This window comes from Peromyscus californicus, unplaced genomic scaffold (assembly GCF_007827085.1).
Source record: "Peromyscus californicus insignis strain IS unplaced genomic scaffold, ASM782708v3 Scaffold_20__1_contigs__length_68692818, whole genome shotgun sequence".
Taxonomy (NCBI): Eukaryota; Metazoa; Chordata; class Mammalia; order Rodentia; family Cricetidae; genus Peromyscus; species Peromyscus californicus.
In genome coordinates, this window is record NW_026294503.1 from 14,368,759 (window position 1) to 14,389,553 (window position 20,795).

General features: G+C 37.1%; 1 pseudogene; it reads left to right on the plus strand.

Annotated features, from left to right (window-relative positions):
- The first annotated feature begins 3,867 nt into the window (after positions 1-3,867).
- LOC128116216 (protein NipSnap homolog 1-like) lies at positions 3,868-4,783 on the plus strand (annotated as a pseudogene).
- Positions 4,784-20,795: the final 16,012 nt, after the last annotated feature.

Consider the following 20,795-nt stretch of genomic DNA (forward strand, 5'->3'; position numbering starts at 1 on the left):
TCTCTAAACTTGCTGTCATGATCATTTTGTATTGCCTTCACATGAGTTTTATACATCAAAAAAGGAAAAGCTTGGGGTTTATTTCAATATTATTTGGGGGATTGAAGACCAAGAGCATTATTTAACAATGTATCGACTGGACTAAGTACTGGGGAAAAAACTATAAACTCCATCTAAAGATAAAAAAGAACTAGTTCAGGAAGCTGAAATCAAGTAGTTCAAAATACAGCTTGCAACAAACAAATCCCAGCATTTCTGAAACCCATCAGCACTAACACAAGTTAAGCACATATAAAATTTCCTAGTGCACATAAAACTCATTATTTGAGGCCAGAAAGACTGCTCAGCAGGTGAAATCATTTGCCAGGCAATGATAATTTGAGTTCAGTTTCCTGATCCCACAATAGAGGGAGAGAATCCTGATGGGTGATATCACTCTGTACGCTGTGAATGTGTTGCTCTGGTTGGTTGATAAATAAAATGCTGATTGGCCAGTAGCCAGGCAGGAAGTATAGGCAGGATAAGCAGACAAAGAGAATTCTGGGAAGAGGAAGGCTGAGTCAGGAGTAGCCAGTCAGACACAGAGGAAGCAAGATATGAAGGCAGAACTGAGAAAAGGTACCAAGCCATATGGCTAAACATAAATAAGAATTATAGGTTAATTTAAGTATAAGAGCTAGTCAATAATAAGCTTGAGTTAATGGCCATACAGTTTGCAAATAATATAAGCCTCTGTGTGTTTACTTGGGTCCAAGCCACTGTGGGACTGGCAGGTAAGAGAGATTTTTTCCTGACCGTGGAGCTAGGCAGGACACAGGAAAACTTCAGCTACAGAATCCTGAACGTTGCCCTCTGAACTCCAAACACAAACTGCAGCTTACACATGCGTGTGCACATGAGCATACACACACTCTCACACAAAAATAATAATAGTAATCTATTATTAAGAAAATGGGTGGGGCTGGGAGGAGATGAGGGAGGGAAGGCTGGGGTCCACATGTATTATATGAGAGAATAAATTAAATAAAAGGAAGGAAGGAAGGGAGGAAGGAAGGAAGGAAAAAAGAGAGAGAAAGAAAGAAAAAGGAAAGAGAAAGAAAAACTCTCAGCCTGGTGGTGGTTGCACATGCCTTTAATTCCAGCACTTGGGAGCAGAGGCAGGCAGATCTCTGAGATTGAGTCCGTTCTAGTCTGCAGACTGAGTTCCAGGAGAGTCATGACTACACAGAGAAACCCTGTCCTAAGAAAGAAAGAAAGAAAGAAAGAAAGAAAGAAAGAAAGAAAGAAAGAAAGAAAGAAAGAAAGAAAGAAAGAAAGAAAAGAAAAGAAAAGAAAAGAAAAAAGAAAACTCTTACTGGTAGAAGGAAAAACTTCCATTTAGAACCTGGGAACTATACACCAGAACTGTATTGTTATATAACAGGATCAGTTTATTTCTCTCTGCCACAAATAGCAAGACCTTACGCTCTCACTGTGATGTGCCTTCACTCTGTCTCTGTTTGTATTGCTTTTGCTCCTAACAATTGCACACTCTACCCTTGCTGTTTCTAATCTTACATCATTTGTGCTCTTATCACATCAACTACTTATATCTTCAGTCAGTACTCAGAGGGCATTCTTCATGAATTCATCTGTTTCCTCAGCCTCTTTATACTTCAGATTTACAGATTCAAATATATTGTATACATTCTATTTATTTAAAATAGGTATTTTTCATACAGATATTCTGATCGTGGTTCCCCCTCTCTCACCTCCTTCCAGATATTTCACACATTCCCAACCAACCCAAATCCACATCCATTCTTGCCCTTGTTCATTACAAAGCAAACAGGCATCTAATATAAAGGAAAAATAATAATAAATAAGACAAAATAAAATCAAACATACCTGGGTAGTACAAAAACCACAAACAAGCAAAAAACAAACAAACAAACAAACAAAAAAACAAAGAAAAGGCCCAAGAAACTCATCGAGATGCAGATGCAGAGACAGAAACATTGATATACATAGAAATCTCCTGAAAACATTGCCAGGCATTGGTGGTGTCTGCTTTTGATACTAGCACTCTGGAGGCAGAAGCAGGTATATCTCTGAGTTCGAGGCCAGGCTGGTCTACAGAGTGACTTCTAAGAAAGCCAAGGCTACACAGGCAAACCCTGTCTCAAACAAACAAATCAAAAACAAAACAAAAAAATCTCCTAAAAAGGAAGAGAAAGAAAAAGAAACCATGATATATAAACAAAAGATCTGTAAGATAATTTTTTTAATGTCCTGAAATAAAACATTATGAGACAAAAGACAAAACAACAAAAAAAAACTTTCAAAAATACCATTGAGTTAATTGAACATGAGGCCTGGCCTTAAGAGTAAGAGTGGTTTGTATCTCCAGTAAGACTACCTTGGAGAAAACAGATTCTTTTTCTTTGCAAACGGTTATTAATTGTGGATAATTTCTCCTTAGGGAAGGGAGCATTTGTTTATTTCTCCCCTCGGCACTGTGACCAATCAGGTGCTGGTCCACACAGGCCTGTGCGTGCTGCCGCAGTCTCAGTAAGTTTATATGATGTTGGGCATCATGTATGCAGAGGGAATTGTTTGGTGTTCATCCATCTGGCTCTTAGAATCATTCTGCCTCCTCTTCTGCAGCATTTTCTGAGTCTTGAGGGGAAGAAATGTTAGAAACATCCCATTTAGGACCAAGCATTTCAAGGTCTACACACTTTGCAGATGTGGTGGGTCTCTGTATTTGATCCCATCTCTAGCATGAGGAGGCTTCTCTGATGATGGCTGAGTAAGACACTGATCTTTGAGTACAACAGAATGTTGCTAGGAGTCGTTTTGTTGCTGTGTTCTTTGAATCAAACAGTAGTATTTAGTTTTTCCTGAGGCCTGTCTAGCTCAGGTTCTTGGCTAGTGTTAGTATGGGCTCCATTTCATGATGTGGACCTTAACTTCAATAAGACATGGCTTGGTTAATACCACAGGCTTCTTGCCACTGTTGTACTAGTGAATCTTGTGGTGTGGATTGAAGGTTTTATAGCTGGTTGGTGTTTACCTTTCTACTTTGGTAGCATACCGAGTATCTTCCAGGACTATGAACATTAGTTAGTAATGATGAAGGTTTTGGTAGACAGCACCTCAACTTCTCCATGTTCAATAAATTGTCAAGAAAGGTTTTGTCTTCAGCAATAATGGCCTTTCCATCGGTTTGTGGAGAGCAACCAAACGTTTGCAAAGAGCCTGGGTTATTTGGAGAGTCCCACTGGGCCTCTTTGGCTAACAGCTCAATTAGATGTAACCCATTCCAGGAACTGAAAGCTTCATTTGGTGACAATTCCCAGTTGGGGCTGTGACTTCCATATTTTTGACGATTGCCTTTAGATCATCTTCACGTATATATTACTTTAGGGAGCTTCCATTATATTGGTGTATTAGTCGGGGTTCTCTAGAGTAACAAAACTTATAGAATGAATATATATATATAGTATATATTATATATATATATATATGGTGGGGGTCTATTAGAATGACTTACAGGCTGCAGACCAGCTAATCCAACAATGGCTGGCTGTGAATGGAAAGTCCAAGGATTCAAATAGTTGCTCAGTTCACAAGGTTAACTGTCCCATCTTGTCTTCAGTATATGCTGGAATACTGAAGAAATAGGTAGCACCGATGAAGAAACAGACTTTCTAGCAAGGCAAGGGCAAGCAAGCAAAGAGCAAAATCTTACTTCTTTCGTGTCCTTACATAGATTTTCCAGCAGAGGGTGTGGCCCAAATTAAAGGTGTCGTTCTGCCTCAAGAATAAAGGCATGTGTCTTCCCACTTTAAAGTTCCAAATTAGAAGTGGATCTACAGGTCCAACATGGCTCCCCGGTTGTGCATCATCTCTGCAGCGGCATTGCGGCTGCTGGGGAAGCCAGGACCCCGCACTGGGGACCTCGCTGCTGTGGCCGCTGTGTGCTTCTATTCCAAGGACAGGGAAGGCAGTTGGTTCCGCTCCCTCTTTGCTCAGGTGGTGAACAATCCTCGGAGGGACGCCCACTCCACACTGCTGTCTCAGAAGGAGACTAGTAATCTCTACAAGATCCAATTTCACAATGTTAAGCCCGAATATCTGGATGCCTACAACAGTCTGACGGAGGCTGTGCCACCCAAGCTGCACCTGGATGAGGACTACCCCTGCTCGCTTGTGGGCAACTGGAACACGTGGTACAGGGAGCAGGACCAGGCAGTGCACCTATGGCGGTTCTCAAGTGGCTATCCAGCCCTCATGGACTGCATGAACGAGCAAGCAAACAAAAACAAGGAGTGCCTGGAGTTCCGGAAGGAACAGAGCAAGATGCTGCTGTCCAGGAGAAACCAGTTGCTTCTGGAGTTCAGTTTCTGGAATGAGCCACAGCCCAGAGCTGGCCCCCACGTCAATGAGCTGAGGATGTAAAAGCTCAAGCCAGGAACCATGATTGAGTGGTGAAAGAACGGGGCTCCAGCCATCAAGAACCGTCAAGAGAACCAGGAGGCAGTGGGAGGCTTCTTTTCACAAATAGGAGAGCTCTATGTGGTACACCACCTATGGGCCTACAAAGATCTGCAGTCTCAGGAGGAGACTCGAAATGCAGCCTGGAGGAAGAGGGGCTGGGATGAAAATGTCTACTATACAGTCCCCTTGGTTCAACACATGGAGTCACGAATTATGATCCCTCTGAAGATTTCTCCTCTCCAGTGAGGCTGGCACTGTCTCCACCACCTCCCCTTTCTCCCTTTGGAGTAACTTGGAACAGAAGAGCTCCTAGGCCTGCTGGCATAGTTTTCTCTCAGCTCTGGAAGAATTCTCATGGGTTGTGTTCAGCTTGGAAAGGATGATGCCTTCTGAGAACTTAAGAGTTCTGTCTATACCTGTCCCTCTACTCTCCCAGGCCAGAAGTTTCTAATTTCCCAAGTGAAGAATAGCAGCCTTTTAAGTAGTCACACATTTCCCTGAGACCCCTTATCTCCAGACCATCAAGTCCCCAGCTAACACTATGGACATGACTTAGATTCCTCCTAGGTGGTATGACAAGAAGTTAAGAGGTTTCAGACCTGGTATGGCCTCCAGGAAATCCCTGGTCTCTAGTTGTTAAAAAAGCAAGTCTGAGCCTTAAAAACCTGGAACTGCCATAAACTCCTAAGTCATCAAAGTCAGGAGGAGGCTCAGAATTCTACTACTCAGAAGGGCTGGGAAAGGATGGGAGGGAGAAGAATTTGGATACATGAGACAGACTTGAAGCAGGAATCCAGAAGAAGCTGAACACAGGAATCAGCTTTTGGGTTTGAAACACAGAATTGCAAGATAGAACAGAGATGACAGGAGACCTTAGGGAGAGAACCCGAAGAGAGGCTTAGCCACTTTTTCCTACATAATGCAGTTAAACCTTGAATGTGTGTTCCAGCTCTTTTGCACTTCCTCCTTCCAAGCAAAATACAGGCTGAGACCTATATTCCCGTCTTGAATTCCTTCTTCCCCAACTTGACATTCTGCCAGCCAAACCCTCATATTGCAGAACCACCAGACCTGTGGAGTGGGTTCAGTGATTCTAGGGTCTCCTCAATGACCCCCATACCTCATGAACCCCTGCTTAGCATGGTTTGCTACCATAGCAGGGAAATGTACTGGGATAGTTGATGGGACCAAATTAAATATTTACTATTAAAAAAAAAAAAAAAAACAGAAGTGGATCTACCTACTTCCAATTAAGCAAGTATGCTTTCCATTTTGGATTTTAATTACTTTCAGAAGTAGTCCAGTTAATAACCAAGAATAACAATCACAATTGGTTTCCATAAAAACCCTCAAATGCCACTTAGTTTCAGTTGGTTTGGCTGTCTCTCCCCATATAACATCCCTCACTCCCCTTTTCAATTATCCTCCCCATTTTCTCATCCTGTTCCAGTTCCCCACCCATCCAATAACTATTATATTTTCCCTTCTTAGGGTGGTTCAATCTCCCTACACCAGTCTCTAGCTCTATAGTTAATGTCTGTACTTCTATTGATTGTAGAGTTCTTATTGCAGACTCAACAAATATTATCCCTCTAAAAGTGAATACATACCAGATTTTTCTTTCGGAGTTTGGGTTAACTCACTCAGGATTCTTTTTTCTTCTAGCTCCATCCACTTACCTGTGAGTTTCATTATTCCATTTTTTTAGTGGCTGAGTACTATCCCATTGAGTATATGTACCACATTTTTTTAATCCATTCATCCACTGATCGGTATCTAGTCTGATTCTAATTTTTGGCTCTTATGAATAGAGAGAGCATCAGTGAATGAGCAAGTGATTCTGTGATAACATACAGAATCGTGATATAGAATAGATGATTCTTAAAGTAGATACTGAAGAAATACCACTACACTAATTTCCATAATGGCTGTAGAAGTGTGAATTCCCATCAGCTATGGGTATGTGTTCTCCTTACTCCACATTCTTGCCAACATGGGCATTCATTTGTATTTATTTATCTTGACCATTCTGACTGGTATATGATAAAATCTCAAAGCAGTTTTTATTTGCATTTCCCTGATGGCTCAGGAAGTTGGACATTTCTTAAGTGTATCACACCATTTTGTTTTTCCTCTTTTGAGATTTCTGTTTAGAACTGTACCCCATTTTTTTGAAGTTGCTATCTTTTCTCCAGTATGAATTCCTGGCTTCCTTATAAAAAATAAAATTCCCAGAGATACATAAATTTATAAGTGGATCTTCAATTCAATTCCATTGATCATGTTTCTTTCTAAGCAACTATCATGCAGTTTTTAATATTATCTCTCTTTAGTACAATTTGAGGTTGAGGACGGTGATATCTCCAGCAGTTCTTTTTTTATTCATGATTGATTTATCTATATTAGTTTTTTTGTATTTCTATATTTAAATGAAAATAGTTCTTTCAGGATCTGTAAAGAATTTTTCTGGAATTTTGAAGAGGATCATGTTAAATCTGTAGATCACTTTTAGTAGTGTGATCATTTTTACCATATTAATGCTACCAATAAATGAGCATGGACTATCTTTCCATTTTCTGATATCTTCTTCAACTCTTATCTTCAATGACTTGAAGCTTTTATTAATCAAGTCTTTTAATGTTTGTTTAGAGTTACCCTACGTTATTTTATGTTTGCTGAGACTATTGTGAAAAGTGCTGTTTTTCTCATTTGCTGATATTTTCCTCAGTCCTTTTCTCCTTTGTATAATGGAAAGCTACTGATTTGGGGTTGTTAATTTTGTATCTTTTTACTTTGCTGAAAGAGTTTATTGTTGTAGAAGTTTCCTGATGGAATTTTTAGTGTGAATCATATATACAATCATATCACCTGAAAAAAATTTTGAGTTCTTCCCTTCCCATTTGTGTTCCCTTGTTCTCCTTCAGTTGTCTTATTGCTCTAGCTAAGACTTCAAGTATTATTTTGAGAAAATATGGAGAGATTAGACAACTGTGTCTTGATACTGACATCAGTGGTAAAGCTTTTTGTTTTTTTCCGTTTCAGTTGATACTGGCTGTGTGCTTGTTGTAAAATGTCTTTGTTATGTTGAAGCATGTTCCTTGTATCTACTCTAGGACTTTTATCATGAATGTGTGGTATCAAAGACTTTTATGCATCCAATGAGATGATCATGTTGTTTTTGTCTTTCAGTCCATTTATACAAAGGATTACATTAATTCATTTACATATGTTAAACCATTTCTGCAACTCTAGAATTAAATCTACTTGGTGATACTGAATATAATTTTTGATGTATTCCTAATTCAGTTTGCAAGTATTTTATTGAGAATGTTTTTCACCTATGTTCGAAAGGAAAAAGGGCCTGTAATTAATTCTCTTTCTTAGATGGATTTTTATGTAGTTTATGTATCAATGTAACTGTGTTTTCATAGAAAGAACTAAGTAATGTTCTTTCTCTTTTTATTTTGTGACCTAATTTGAGAAGTACTGCAGTAATTCTTCTTAAAAAATCTGGTAGAATTCTGCACTAAAATGTCCCAGGATTTGTTTATTTGTTTGTTTGAGAGATTTTAATTGCTGTTTATATTTCACTAGGATTATTGGTCCCTTTAAATTGCTTCTCTGATCTTGACTTAACGTTGGTAAGAGGTATATATGAAGAAAATTATCCATTTCTTTAGATTTTTCAATTTGATGTAGTAAAGGTTTTAAAAATATATGCTAATAAATCTTCATATTTACTCAGTGTCTGTTGCTATCTTCTCTTTTACTATTTCATTTTTATTTTGCTAATTTGTATCTTCTCCCTTCACCTTTCAGTTAATTTGCTTAGTGGGTTTTCAATCTTATTGAAGTCCAATTTCTCAAAAATCAACTCTCTGTTTCATTGACCCTTGTACTGTTTTGTTTTGTTGGTATTGCTTTGTTTGGGGTTCTATTTTATTAATTTCAGCAGTGAATTTGATTTTATTGACATTGTTGTTACTCCTTTTATGTGATATTTTTTCTCTTTCATCTAGAGATTTCAAATGTGCTGTTCAGTTACTTATATGAGATCTCTCCATTTATTTATTTATTTATTTATTTATTTATATTTTATGTAGGCACTTGGTGTCTTGATTTTATGTGTCATAGGTAATTTCTTTTCTGGCACAGTCTCTTTGGTGTTATTTATGCCTCTTATACCTTGGCACTCACCTCCTTCTTTAGGTAAGGAAAATTTTCTTTTATGATTTTGTTGAAAATATTTACTAAGCCTTTGCTCTGGGTTTCTACAACTCCTGTTATTTGTAGATTTGGTCTTTTCATGGTGTCCCAAATTTTATGGATGTTTTGTGACCACATATAGAATTATTAATTAACATTTTCTTTGACTGGGGTGTCCATCTCTTCTATTTTGTCTTGAATGCCTAATCTTCTATCTTCCATCTCTTCTACTCTGTTTATGAGGGTTGTCTCTGAGGTTCCTGATCAAGCTTCTAAATTTTTCATTTCCAGTTTTCCCTCAGTTTATGTTTTCTTTATTGATTCTCTTTTCAGTTCATGCCTGAACAGTTTTCTTCACTTCATTCTACTGTTTGTGTTTTCATAGATTTCATGAATGAATTTATGAATTTCCTCTTTAAGAACCTTGGCCACATTCATAGTAGCCCTTTTGAAGTCCTTGACTTGTGCTTCAGCTATGTTGAATTTCCCATGACCTACTCTAGCTGGATTCTAATGGAGACATATTATATGGTGGTTATTGATTGTGTTTTTATTATTTTACCTAGTCATCTGGGTTTCAGATGATTTAAATTCTAGAACTTGATATCTGGTAGTGTTGTTGTTGGGCAGGTTTTCTGGTTCTTTATTTCATCCCCCCCCCCACCTCTGGATATCAGAGGAGTGTGGTGGCTGTGAATTGTTTGGTGGAGAGTGTATCTGATTTTGGTGGTGAGTGTATCTGTCATTTGTCTCACAGGGGCTCCTGGGTAGAACTTGTTTCTATGAATTGGGAGCTCACATACAGGAATGGGGATGTGCTTTAGGACAGTGGGGCCTGAGAGGGTCCACAGTGGGAAGGAAAGTTGGGTCTGCCATATGGACCTGTGGAGTCCACAGGGAATGTGAGAAGTGAGGGAAGGCAGGCCCTTGAAGGTTGCCTGCTTGCTATAGGGCTGTCTGGGGAATTGGAATTGGAGAACAAGAAGGAGAGTGAAGACTACATACCTGATCCCATGCCTGGCTTGTCCTGTGATTTCCAAGGAAAGAGTGGCTTGAGTGCTGGCAGATGAGACCAAAGGATGGGTGGGGAAGGCTGTAGGAGAATATCTGCTTAGTCCCTTTGGAAAAGGGTAGAGAGCAAGGGGAAGTGACAGGAGGTTGTCTCCTACTAAACTGAGGATAAGACTGGGAAACTGGAATTGGAAAGTGGGAAGGCAAGCAAAAATTGGTTACCTGATCCTAGTTAGATTGGGGAGACCACCTTGAGTACTGGCAGGTAACGCAAAGCAATGAGATGAGGAAGGTTATAGAGGAGAATTGCCTTCTCTTGTCATATTCTTAATGATGAGGATCTGATTCCATATTAACCACCATTGTACCCACGTGGATGGACATTATGGTGTCCACCACACCAAGTGTTGACAGTTCTTTTCATAGTTCATGTAGAGAACTCATTGGTAGTATTAATTAGAAAAATACTACAGTAATGATAGTCGACTTTATAGAAAAAAACAAATAGTAACAGTTTTTACAGTAAGAGCAAATACTGAAAGCTTTGCTCAAAGCAATTCTGCTTTATGACTTTGTTTTGTGCATGACCTACTTTAGTCTTCATAACTTGTTTCTGATATAGATAGCAAATGCATTTCCATTTTACAAGCAGAGTAGCTAAGCTAGTCTACTTAGTCACACTGCCCATGGAAGGCTTCAAACCTCTCGCTGCTTCTGTCCAACAGATGTCTTCAATCTTACCTCATAGTGTCTTAAAAATACGTGCCTTAGAATTTATGCTATATAGTTTAAAAAAGAAAGTTTATTATGCAATAAGCTTAAAAAAGAAAATCTCCAGCCTTATATGATGGTAAAACATTTTAATAATTAACAGGAAATAGTAATAGTTATTGCTTCAAAGACTAAGCTGATCTGAACATACAGAGATTCTTGCAACCCTACAGTTAGATTAGACGAGAAACTGATGCCTCTAGCAGTATCTAAAACTAACAACTCTTAGTTTACTTTCTCACATTGTTGCTGGTTGTCAGTTCTAACTATTAATAAAGTTACAATTATTGACTTATTATTCTCCATGCACAAAATCAACTTAACTCTTTGCACTGGCTAATTTTATGTCAACTTAAGGCAGGCTAGAGTCATCAGTGTAGGGAAACTTAGTTAAGAAAATGTCTCCATAATGTCTGGTTATAGGCAAGATTGTAGGTCATTTTTTCTTAACTGTTGGTTTATGGGGGAGGGCCAGCCCAGCCCACTGCGAGTTTTGTCATCCCTGGGCTGGTGGTTCTGAGTTCTATAAGAAAGCAGCCCGAGAAAGTCATGGGAAGCAAGCCAATAAGCAGCATTCCTCCATGGCCTCTGCAGCAGCTCTTGCTCCAAGGTTCCTCCTGGCCTGCTTGAGTTCTTGTCCTCACTGCTTTCTTTGATAAACTATTTGATATATTGAATGGCAAATGAAATAAACCCTTGACTCCCCAAGCTGCTCTTGGTCATGGTGTTTCATCACAGCAACAGTAACCCTAATTAAGACACTTTTATTTTCGTTAATAGATTTAAAACTTACTAACATTTTCTGTCTGGCTATAGTTATTTCTGTCAATAGTACTATTGTTACGAAGTATACTAATGGAGCTAGGCCTCTCAGAGTCATATGTTTCTCCATATTTTGAAAAGTCACTCTCTTTAAAACTCCACCAATACAGTCTCATTTTTTTTAAACATTCATTTTAGTTGGATTGAAGGTTACTTCCTCTAAAATGCCTTTCCTGGAATTGCCTTTTATCTGTTGGTTGGGCTACTTAACCATAATTATAATCTGTCCTGGTACCTAGACCTTCTTGGCATTGCTTACTCTTCTGTTGCTGTGATGCAGTACCCTGACCAAAACAACATATGAAAAGAAGAGTTTATTGTGATGGATTGTTCCACAGGGAGAGTCCACAGTGGCACTTCATTCATAGCATCAGGTGGCCAAAGCAGGATGCTGAGAGATCAAAACTTAATTCCGAAAGCAGAGGAGGAACTAGAAGGGGCAAACTATGAGCTCTCAAAGCCTTTCCGTAGGAGGATACTTACTCCTGCAATACTATACCACTTCCCTAAATAGCACGAACAGCTGGGGAACTAGTGTTCAGGCACTTTATCCTGAGGGGGACAGTTCAGATTCTAATGTTCACATTCTCCCAGGGTTTTTATTCATAAAACTAACTCAAGTTACTCTTCTCACTGATCTAAACTTGAAGATTCAAATTGAATTTTTCTCAGTATCTCACACTGCCTCAAGTTGGTATTCACTAGGACAGAAAATGTAAAAATAGAGGACAGGCAATGGCTCACTGGTTAAGACTCACTAGCTACTCCTCCAGATGTTCCATTCCCATCTTCACGTGGCAGCTAATAATAATTTGTAACTCCAACCCTTGGGGATCCAACACCCTCTTCCAGCCTCTATCAGCATGAGGCACACACATAATACACAGACATATATGCATGCAAAACACCCATATGCATAAAAGGGTAAAATAAAATAAAAATCTGTATAAAATAATTGTAAAATGAATGAAGAAAATGACAAGTCAAATACATTATAAAAGAAAATTAAGATAAGAATATTTATAGAGTTTGTTCAGATGTCAAATTACACATGTCTGAGCTAAAATACTAGCAACAGGAAAGGAAAGGAAAAATCAACATCAAATGTTCATTTTAGTGTCAATTATTTTAATGATCAAAGAAATGTAATAGATCACAGAAAGAGAGAATGTAAAAACATATTTGGATTGTAGTTTTCCTGGAATGACAAAAAGAGAAAAAGAAATATTAAAAATAGTCCATTGAAGTGCCATGAATTATATTTCTATTGTGCCATTGGGCAAAATCTTAGTGAATCAAAAGATTTCAAGTACAGATCTCAAAGTCCCTATAAAACAGTGTCGCACAGGGCTCAAGAAAAAAAACCTTAAATTTTAATATTGTACTTGGGGTTTAAAAAATATTGCTTTCTGAAATATTAAACAAGTTCAAACTCATAGTAAAAGTGACTGGCATTACAAGAATTTCTTGAGCAAAATGGCTGATCAGAACATCGGAAAATAGACCTGGAACTCTAGGAACTGAATATCTGGACAATGGTGATATCTGTGATTCAAACTACCTTGAATGGAAAACTTTGAATAACAAATAACATCTGTACTTGAAATACAGAGCAATCTTATGAATTACAAAGACCATCAATGTAAACACACAAAACAAGGGCTTGTAAAGGAATAACAGTGTTTTTCTGTTCTTTCTTTAAAAGCTGTATGTTTGGAGGTTTTATATTGAAAGAACTAGCTGATAATTACTGTATAATCTTTGAAAAACATGGGAAAAAAGATAAAGATATCTCAAGAATATGATAGATGTATATCCAAGACAGTATCAATATGAAATCTAAGAAAAAACATGTTAGCATTTCTACCATGAAAGATAAAATTATCACTTGGTATATAGGTACATTTATATGATGGAGAACAATTTCTGGAAAAGTGACCAGCAATTGATCTAAAATGCAATTAAGGAAATCAAAATAAATATATAAACACTATAGTTAAATATATATATATAGCGTATATATGTACATATTATACATATACAATATACAGCACATGTAATATATTATATATAGTGTATATATAGTATTAAATGTGGTATAAAGCATTTGTATGCTTTTAATTGTGTGCTTTGTTTATAAAATAATATCAATAAATGAATACAGATACACTTTCTACAATCCTTAATGAATAATATCACCAATTAAATTCTGTGTAGCACTATACAAGCAAGGGATGGCAATATGGTTTCTGAAAATACATCATTTACACAAAGATACTTCATGATCTGCTCACAAGGGACAACCCAAGTCATGTTTCTGTATGTGACCTAGTTACTAAAAATGTAATAGAGATTGCTCACATCATGAACTGTTGGGATAACCTTTTTCTACACTGTGTAAAGATGGGTTTCTGTCCTTCTTCACCTACCTACAGCAACTTCTGATTGGTTTAGTAAAGAGCTAAATGGCCAATAGTTAGGAAGGAGAGGATATGTGGGGACTTCCTGGCAGAGAGAAGTGACAGAATCTGGGGTGAGAGATTTGCCAGACAGACATGAGGAAGTGGGATGTAAGGTACTGAGGAGAGGTAACGTGGAAGAATGTAGATTACTATAAATGGGTTAATTTGTTTTAAGAGCTAATTGGGACCAAGCCTAATCTAAAGTTAAACTTTCATAATTAGTAAAATCTCCATGTCATTATTAGGGAGCTGATAGTCTGAAGAAAAATCTACTACAAAGAACTTTTTTTAAGTGTTCATGTGGTCTTACATCTATTTTCTTATTAATTCCTCCAGTCTACCACATATGATAATAATTAAGATCACCCATAATTTATTTTCCAGTAAGATAAGAAACACAATGATGAAAATCATGTAGCTATTTACCATATAACATGGGACTACATTTGGTTATTAAACTGAATTCTTTCAAAATAAATAATATGGACAGTATGTAGAGAGGAAAACAATTTCATCACTTTCAGAATGATTGTAAAGTCCTTTAAATCTGACAAATTTGGGGTCTGTTGGAAGGTTCTGTCCTGGAGACTACCTCTATTTGTCACAAGTTTGCTTCATGAAATGAAGCCTTGCTTTTTGGATACCAAAATTCCCAGGATTTACAATCAGAAAAGGGTCAATTTCTTATCAGTGGGATTGGGGAGGCATTATCAGAGATAAAAGGGGCAAGATATTGTATTAAATGAGGAGAATAAGAAAGAGACCATCACACTTTCAGAGAGAATAGCCAATAAAAAAAATCAGAGTCAAGTGTTCAAGACATGAGTTTTAGGAATTAATCATCTAAGAAAATTTCCAGCAACCAAATTGTCTTTGATAACTTCTTAAGTTCAACTCCAATTGATTCAAACATATAGATATATGTTGATTGTCATTGAAAATGTGAATCATTATTATACTGCTTCCTTTTTTGAAGAAATTTAGATATTAGGATTTTTGAGAATATAGAAAATAACAAATTCTTTAATTGTGACATTTAAAAATGTATTACTATGGTTATTTTGCCTTGCATTTGGTACCATATGAGTGCCTGGTACCTTCAGAGGCCAGAAAAGAGTGCGGGATCCCCTAATTTTAGAGTTGTGAGCTACCATGTGGTACTCAACATACTTTTCATGAAGCACCAAACCCCTTTCCCAATTTGCTCTCACAACATGTATATATGGCATTTGAATGGAGAAAGAGAGTAGGAGAGATTTTCTTTATTCACTCATCAATGGCACCAAAGCTGATTATATATCTTGCCTACTTTGAGTAATGCAGAATAAAATGTATGTGCAGGTCTCTCTGTGAATAACTATTTAAATTGAATTCTTTCACCCAAAAAACAATAATGGAAGAAAAATCAATGAAGAGTCAAGGTTTGTTTTCTCTACACTAACTGACAACTCACTGAGATGTCATTATTAACTTTTCTAGTGAATTCAGTGACATCCAATGCACATAGGCTCCTTAAGGTTTCTTGTGTAAAAGAGAAGGGACCATTTTACACACGTATTACTCATAGCTTCTAATGATCATATGTGGAAATTCAGTTGAGGGAATAAACATAGTACCCAAGAAGTAAATGAGACTGACTACCAATTAAACATTTTCTAATGGTCTTCCCTTACAGAAAATGTTCTATCTCACTGGACCATTTTAGATACAAAGTATTTCTGATGTTTTCATTAGTTTTGTTCAGTTGAATGGAAATTTTAGTCTATGAATGTGTCAATAGTAATGTATATAGTAGCTCAACAAATGTTTTCTGCTTTCTATGACTTTGTGAAATATTTATGTGGAAATATTATCTTAAATGCATCATTAGTTTTTCATCTTCAGTGAAGATATTTAAAAGGATTAAGATAAGTATTAATCTACCAGGAGAGTTTTAGTACCAACCTATAGTATAGGAAATAATCTTTTCAAGGCACATACATAGACTACAATTGGGTATGCACATGGTAGCAATAACAATTGCATATAGTGGCAAAAAAAATACCATTGACTCCTTTTCTAACCATATAATCATTGCAGACAAGTTTGACAGCTTGCAAGAAATATTTATTTCCTAAAAGTTTCTTTTGAACTGGTAGACACAGCCTAAATTGCTTGGATGGCAAGCTTCCAGTTCTAGGGCTTTGCAATATGATCCCTGTCAGTAAGATGAAAAGGCCTTTCCACAGTAGCATGTCTGTCGATATGAACGAACTGGCATTCAACTCCAAAGTCTTTGGGAAAGCAAGCTTTATTTTCTGTCCATTATTGGGAAGATTAACAGAGAAGAAATTATTCAGTACTTTATAGATTGTCACATTCACAGACTTTGCTTCAAAGGGCAGAAAAATCAGCCAATTTGGGGAACTGAAGAAAATATTTGAGAATTTTTTTTTTATTTCTTTAATTTAACTTTATTATGAAGGATATGAGAATCATTATTAAAGCATCTATATTCAATATAATATAGCATAGAAGTTGAAAGAAAAGCATTATAAAATGTGTTATGATAAAAATATTTTATTCTTATTAACTTTTCATATTATAAATTTTGTTAAGTCAGGCAAAATGACCTGTGTGTGTGTGTGTGTGTGTATGTGTGCGTGTGTGTATGTGTGTGTGTGGGCATGTATGTGTTACAGGTATCATGGGTCCCTGAAGAAAAGCTCAAAGTATTTCTAATGGCTTTCTCTCATATTTGTGGTAGACACCCTATGTCTGTCTTTCACAGTTTCAGGAGTCCCATTGCTAGCCTACATACCTCAGTACCTGCATTATATTCTGATGGCTACCCTAAGTCCTGCCTACAGCTGTCTTAACAATCCCTTATGAATCTGTCCTAAACTGTCAAGTTTGAGTATACCATCCAAACCTGACAAAGCCCTACCTGAAATATAAGGGCAATATTATCTCCTCTCCCTTGAGTTTCAGAAACATTGAGCAGGAGTTTCTTCCTGCTAGAGAATAGGTATATTAATAAATTTAATAAACACACAATATAAAATAGAGGAAGTGTCTCAACAAACAGATTTAGCTTCCTTCAACTCAACACACATATTTGATGGTCCCTGAATAAGAGCAGAGAGAAAATTATTGAATGGAGGAAATGTATGAGCTGTTATAAATTGCACATGAATTAAAATATCTCCTGTCAAAGGGCAGATTTACAGTACAGCCCCAGTTACTGCTAAACAGTCAAAATTTCCAGGAAATAGATGCACAGATCTCCTAGCAGCTCTGTGCTCAGAGAACCACCAATGACATAACTATTTCTTGTCAGCGATCAAGAAATAGACTGACTTGTACTGTGAGCTTCCATAGTAACCTAATAGTGGGAAGGAAAGTGGAAGTGCCTGAATTACTATCCTTCTTAATATTTCAATAATGTCATATGAGTACATAATCTATGAAGAAACAATGCAGGCTTTAAAATAAGATGGACTCTATTGAAGTCAATCCATCAACTCCAACCTTAAGCAAATATTCTACTTTGTGAAATGATTTTCAGAATCAGTAAGTTAAAAAGAGTAAATGTTCAATGATTGAGATTGTAAAACCAAACTTATGCATATTCCTACAATACTGGAGTCTCTAACACTGTTTTAACAGGTTAAGATATATCATCAAAGCTTTATGTACACATAGATAATATTTCACATATGAATGATGCTCATATCTGTAGCATGAAACTTAAGCACAATATATCAACAACACACATCAGTTTTCTTTTTCTTGGGATACAGCAACTTTCCAATTTGATTTTTCTCTTATTTTACATTTCTTCTTCTTCTTCTTCTTCTTCTTCTTCTTCTTCTTCTTCTTCTTCTTCTTCTTCTTCTTCTTCTTCTTCTTCCTTTTCCTCCTCCTCCTCTTCCTCCTCCTCCTCCTTTTCCTCCTCCTATTCCTTCTCCTCCTCTTCTTCCTCCTTTGTTCTTCTTAAAACTGAGTTAAGTAATTTATTTGTGTATTGCTTTTGTGTTTTAAGAAGGATCTTGCTATATAGTACCAGATATTGCTCTGTATGCTGTGAATCTGTTGCTCTGATTGGTTGATAAATAAAATGCTGATTGGCCAGTAGCCAGTTAGGAAGTATAGGCAGGGTAAACAGACAAGGGGAATTCTGGGAACAGGAAGGCTGAATCTGCAGATGACAGCCTGACCAGGGAGCAGCATGTAACAGCACACAGGTAAAGACATAGAATACATGGCAACATTTTCTGTTAACAAGATTAACAGAAATGGGCTGAATTTAGTTGTAAGAGCTAGTCAGTGGTAGGACTGAGCTAATGGCAGAGCAATTTTAATTAATATTAAGCCTCTGTGTGTTTATTTGGGTCTGAGAGGCTGTGGGACTGGCAGGTGAGAGAGATTTGTCCTGACCACAAGACTTCAGGACCTGACAGGACACGGCAGGACACAGGACAAAACTTCAGCTACAAATGGCACCCAATGTGGGGCATGAACCCATAACCCAGAGATTACAAGTCTCATGGGGGTGGCGAGACGCTGCAACATGCAGGCTGGCATCTACTCAATGGCGGGTTCGTGACATGCAACATTGACCTGCAGCATGGCAGATTTCTACCAAGGTATACAGAGGCATCTCCAAGCCGCACATTACAGTGTGGTGGATTTAGTCTTTGCTAGAAGAAAGAGAGAGAGAGAGAGAGAGAGAGAGAGAGAGAGAGAGAGAGAGAGAGAGAGATGTTTCTGGGCTACAGGCTGCTTTGATAGAAGCATAGACCCACTGCCTTCTAGAGTCCTGCAGTGAGCATAGTTCCACCATGTTGGGAAGCTGAGGTGGGCAGAGAATGCTGCAGTTTAATGCAATAGATTAACAGTAAGACAGATTCAGATGGGAAAAACCCTAAACAGTTTACAGTGTATGTAAAAATGTACATAGGCTTAGAAAAAAAATATAGACAGTTATATGAAGAAAAAACTTTAAAAAAACAAATTCTTTAAAGAGAAAGTAAAAATAATATAAAAAATAAGCCATGTAAAGATAGATATTACACAGATAATCTGGATTGTGTTGTCTTTAATATTTTTAATTGCAGAAAGACATTTGATTGTAAATGCTGCTAAATTAAGCCAATATATGCATTTTAAAGGTATCTTGACTTCAAACTTTGGATCTAAGCATATGTTGCTTTGGAAAGGAGGCTCTGCTTTTGCTTCCACAGGAAGCAAGAGGCTATGGATTTGTTTCAGATTAACATACATCAGGTTTGACCATCCAAGACCCCCTGAAAGGTCTCTGATGACACTATGGCCAGATGATCCAACATGCAGAATGGTTTCAAGGCAACTGGCTCAGACAATACAGCCTCACAGAGTATTGCAGTCAGGACTTGACCATAATTCTTAGTTTTCTCAGAATCCCCATAAGAATACAGTGCCTTCTATCAGCAGGAAGTAGCCTAGAAAACCACATCCACATTCCCTCCCAAAAAATGGATTATAGATGTTTGTCTTTGTTTAGATTGTTGGTTGCAATTTGTTATTGGCATAGTCAATCTCTTTCTAAAAGAAGAAAGGAGGATATGATATAGAAAAATAGGATATAGATAAGATAGGATAAAAGGGTAGATTATTGAATCCACTTTTAAAGAGCCACAACTTGTTTAAAAATGTTTTACATTGCTATAGATTTTAGTTATTGGTACAAATTTAAAGTTTAAAGTTAATTTTATTATACTGTATATATATATATATATATATATATATATATATATATGTATATTCTCATTTGAGGTATTATGTTTATGTAACTCATTTAAATTGTAATGGATAATTAAGAAATACAGACTAATAGTTAATCATCTATGATAATCAAACTTATAGTCAGGTTAAGTTTTCTAGGTATACATAGATATAATTCAATTAGGTAGGTAATCTTCAAACACTTCAAAGACCTACAGAATATGGAATTCAAAATGTTTTTAAAAACTTACACTTTTCTGGACAATGAGACATGTCTGCTCCTGGCAATACCGATTTACTTCAAAGAGGAAGATGGGTGTTGAAGACACTCCATATGGAGTTTATCTTCTTCTTTGGAAAAAATAGCCATTTGGGCAAAAAACTGTTCTTGCCTGGACTGCTTGACAAAATGTTACATCGACTGGACATGTAGGACCCATGAGAAGGAGACCATTGAACTTTGCAAGGCAAGATGGTCCTTCAAGTTCCTGCTTCACAGAGGAAACTGCCAGACATTCTACAGCACACAGAGAGAAGCAACTGAGAGACTTTAGGCCTATAGGCTGAAGATGGATGCCCCAATGTTACAGAGGAACTTTGGGTGACTGTCCAGGCAGGTAGCGGTCTCTGTCATTCTACACTTTTGGAAGTTGCTTACAATGTATTTCCTGTTTATTTAGGTAATATTATATCCTTCTGATGTCTTTGATGTAGTTAAAGTCTAGATAGTTACAATTTTCCTTGGTTATGATAAAAGATAAATTAGATATAAAACTTTAGACTCACAAATATAGGGTAGATAAAATATTTTCTTTAATTTTGCCAAATACAAATAGACTAGATATTATAACTATAATTCTTGCTTGATTACTGTTTTGTCATATGTAATTTTACTATGTTAAAGTTAAAATATTCCTTTTTGAAAAAAAAGAAAAGGGGAAGTGCTGTGAATGTGTTGCTCTGATTGATTGATAAATAAAATGCTGACTGCCAGTAGCCAGGCAGCAAGTATAGGCAGGGTAAACAGACAAGGAGAATTCTGGGAACAGGAAGGCTGAGTCAGCAGATGACAGCCCATCCAAGGAGCAGCATGTAACGGCACACAGGTAAAGCCATGGAATACGTGGCAACATATAGATTAACAGAAATGGTCTGAGTTTAGTTGTAAGAACTAGTCAGTGGTAGGCCTTAGCTAACGGCCAAGCAGTTTTAATTAATATAAGCTTCTGAGTGATTATTTTATAAGTGGCTGCAGGATCCGTGGGGATGGGCAGGACCAGAGAAAACTCCAGCTAC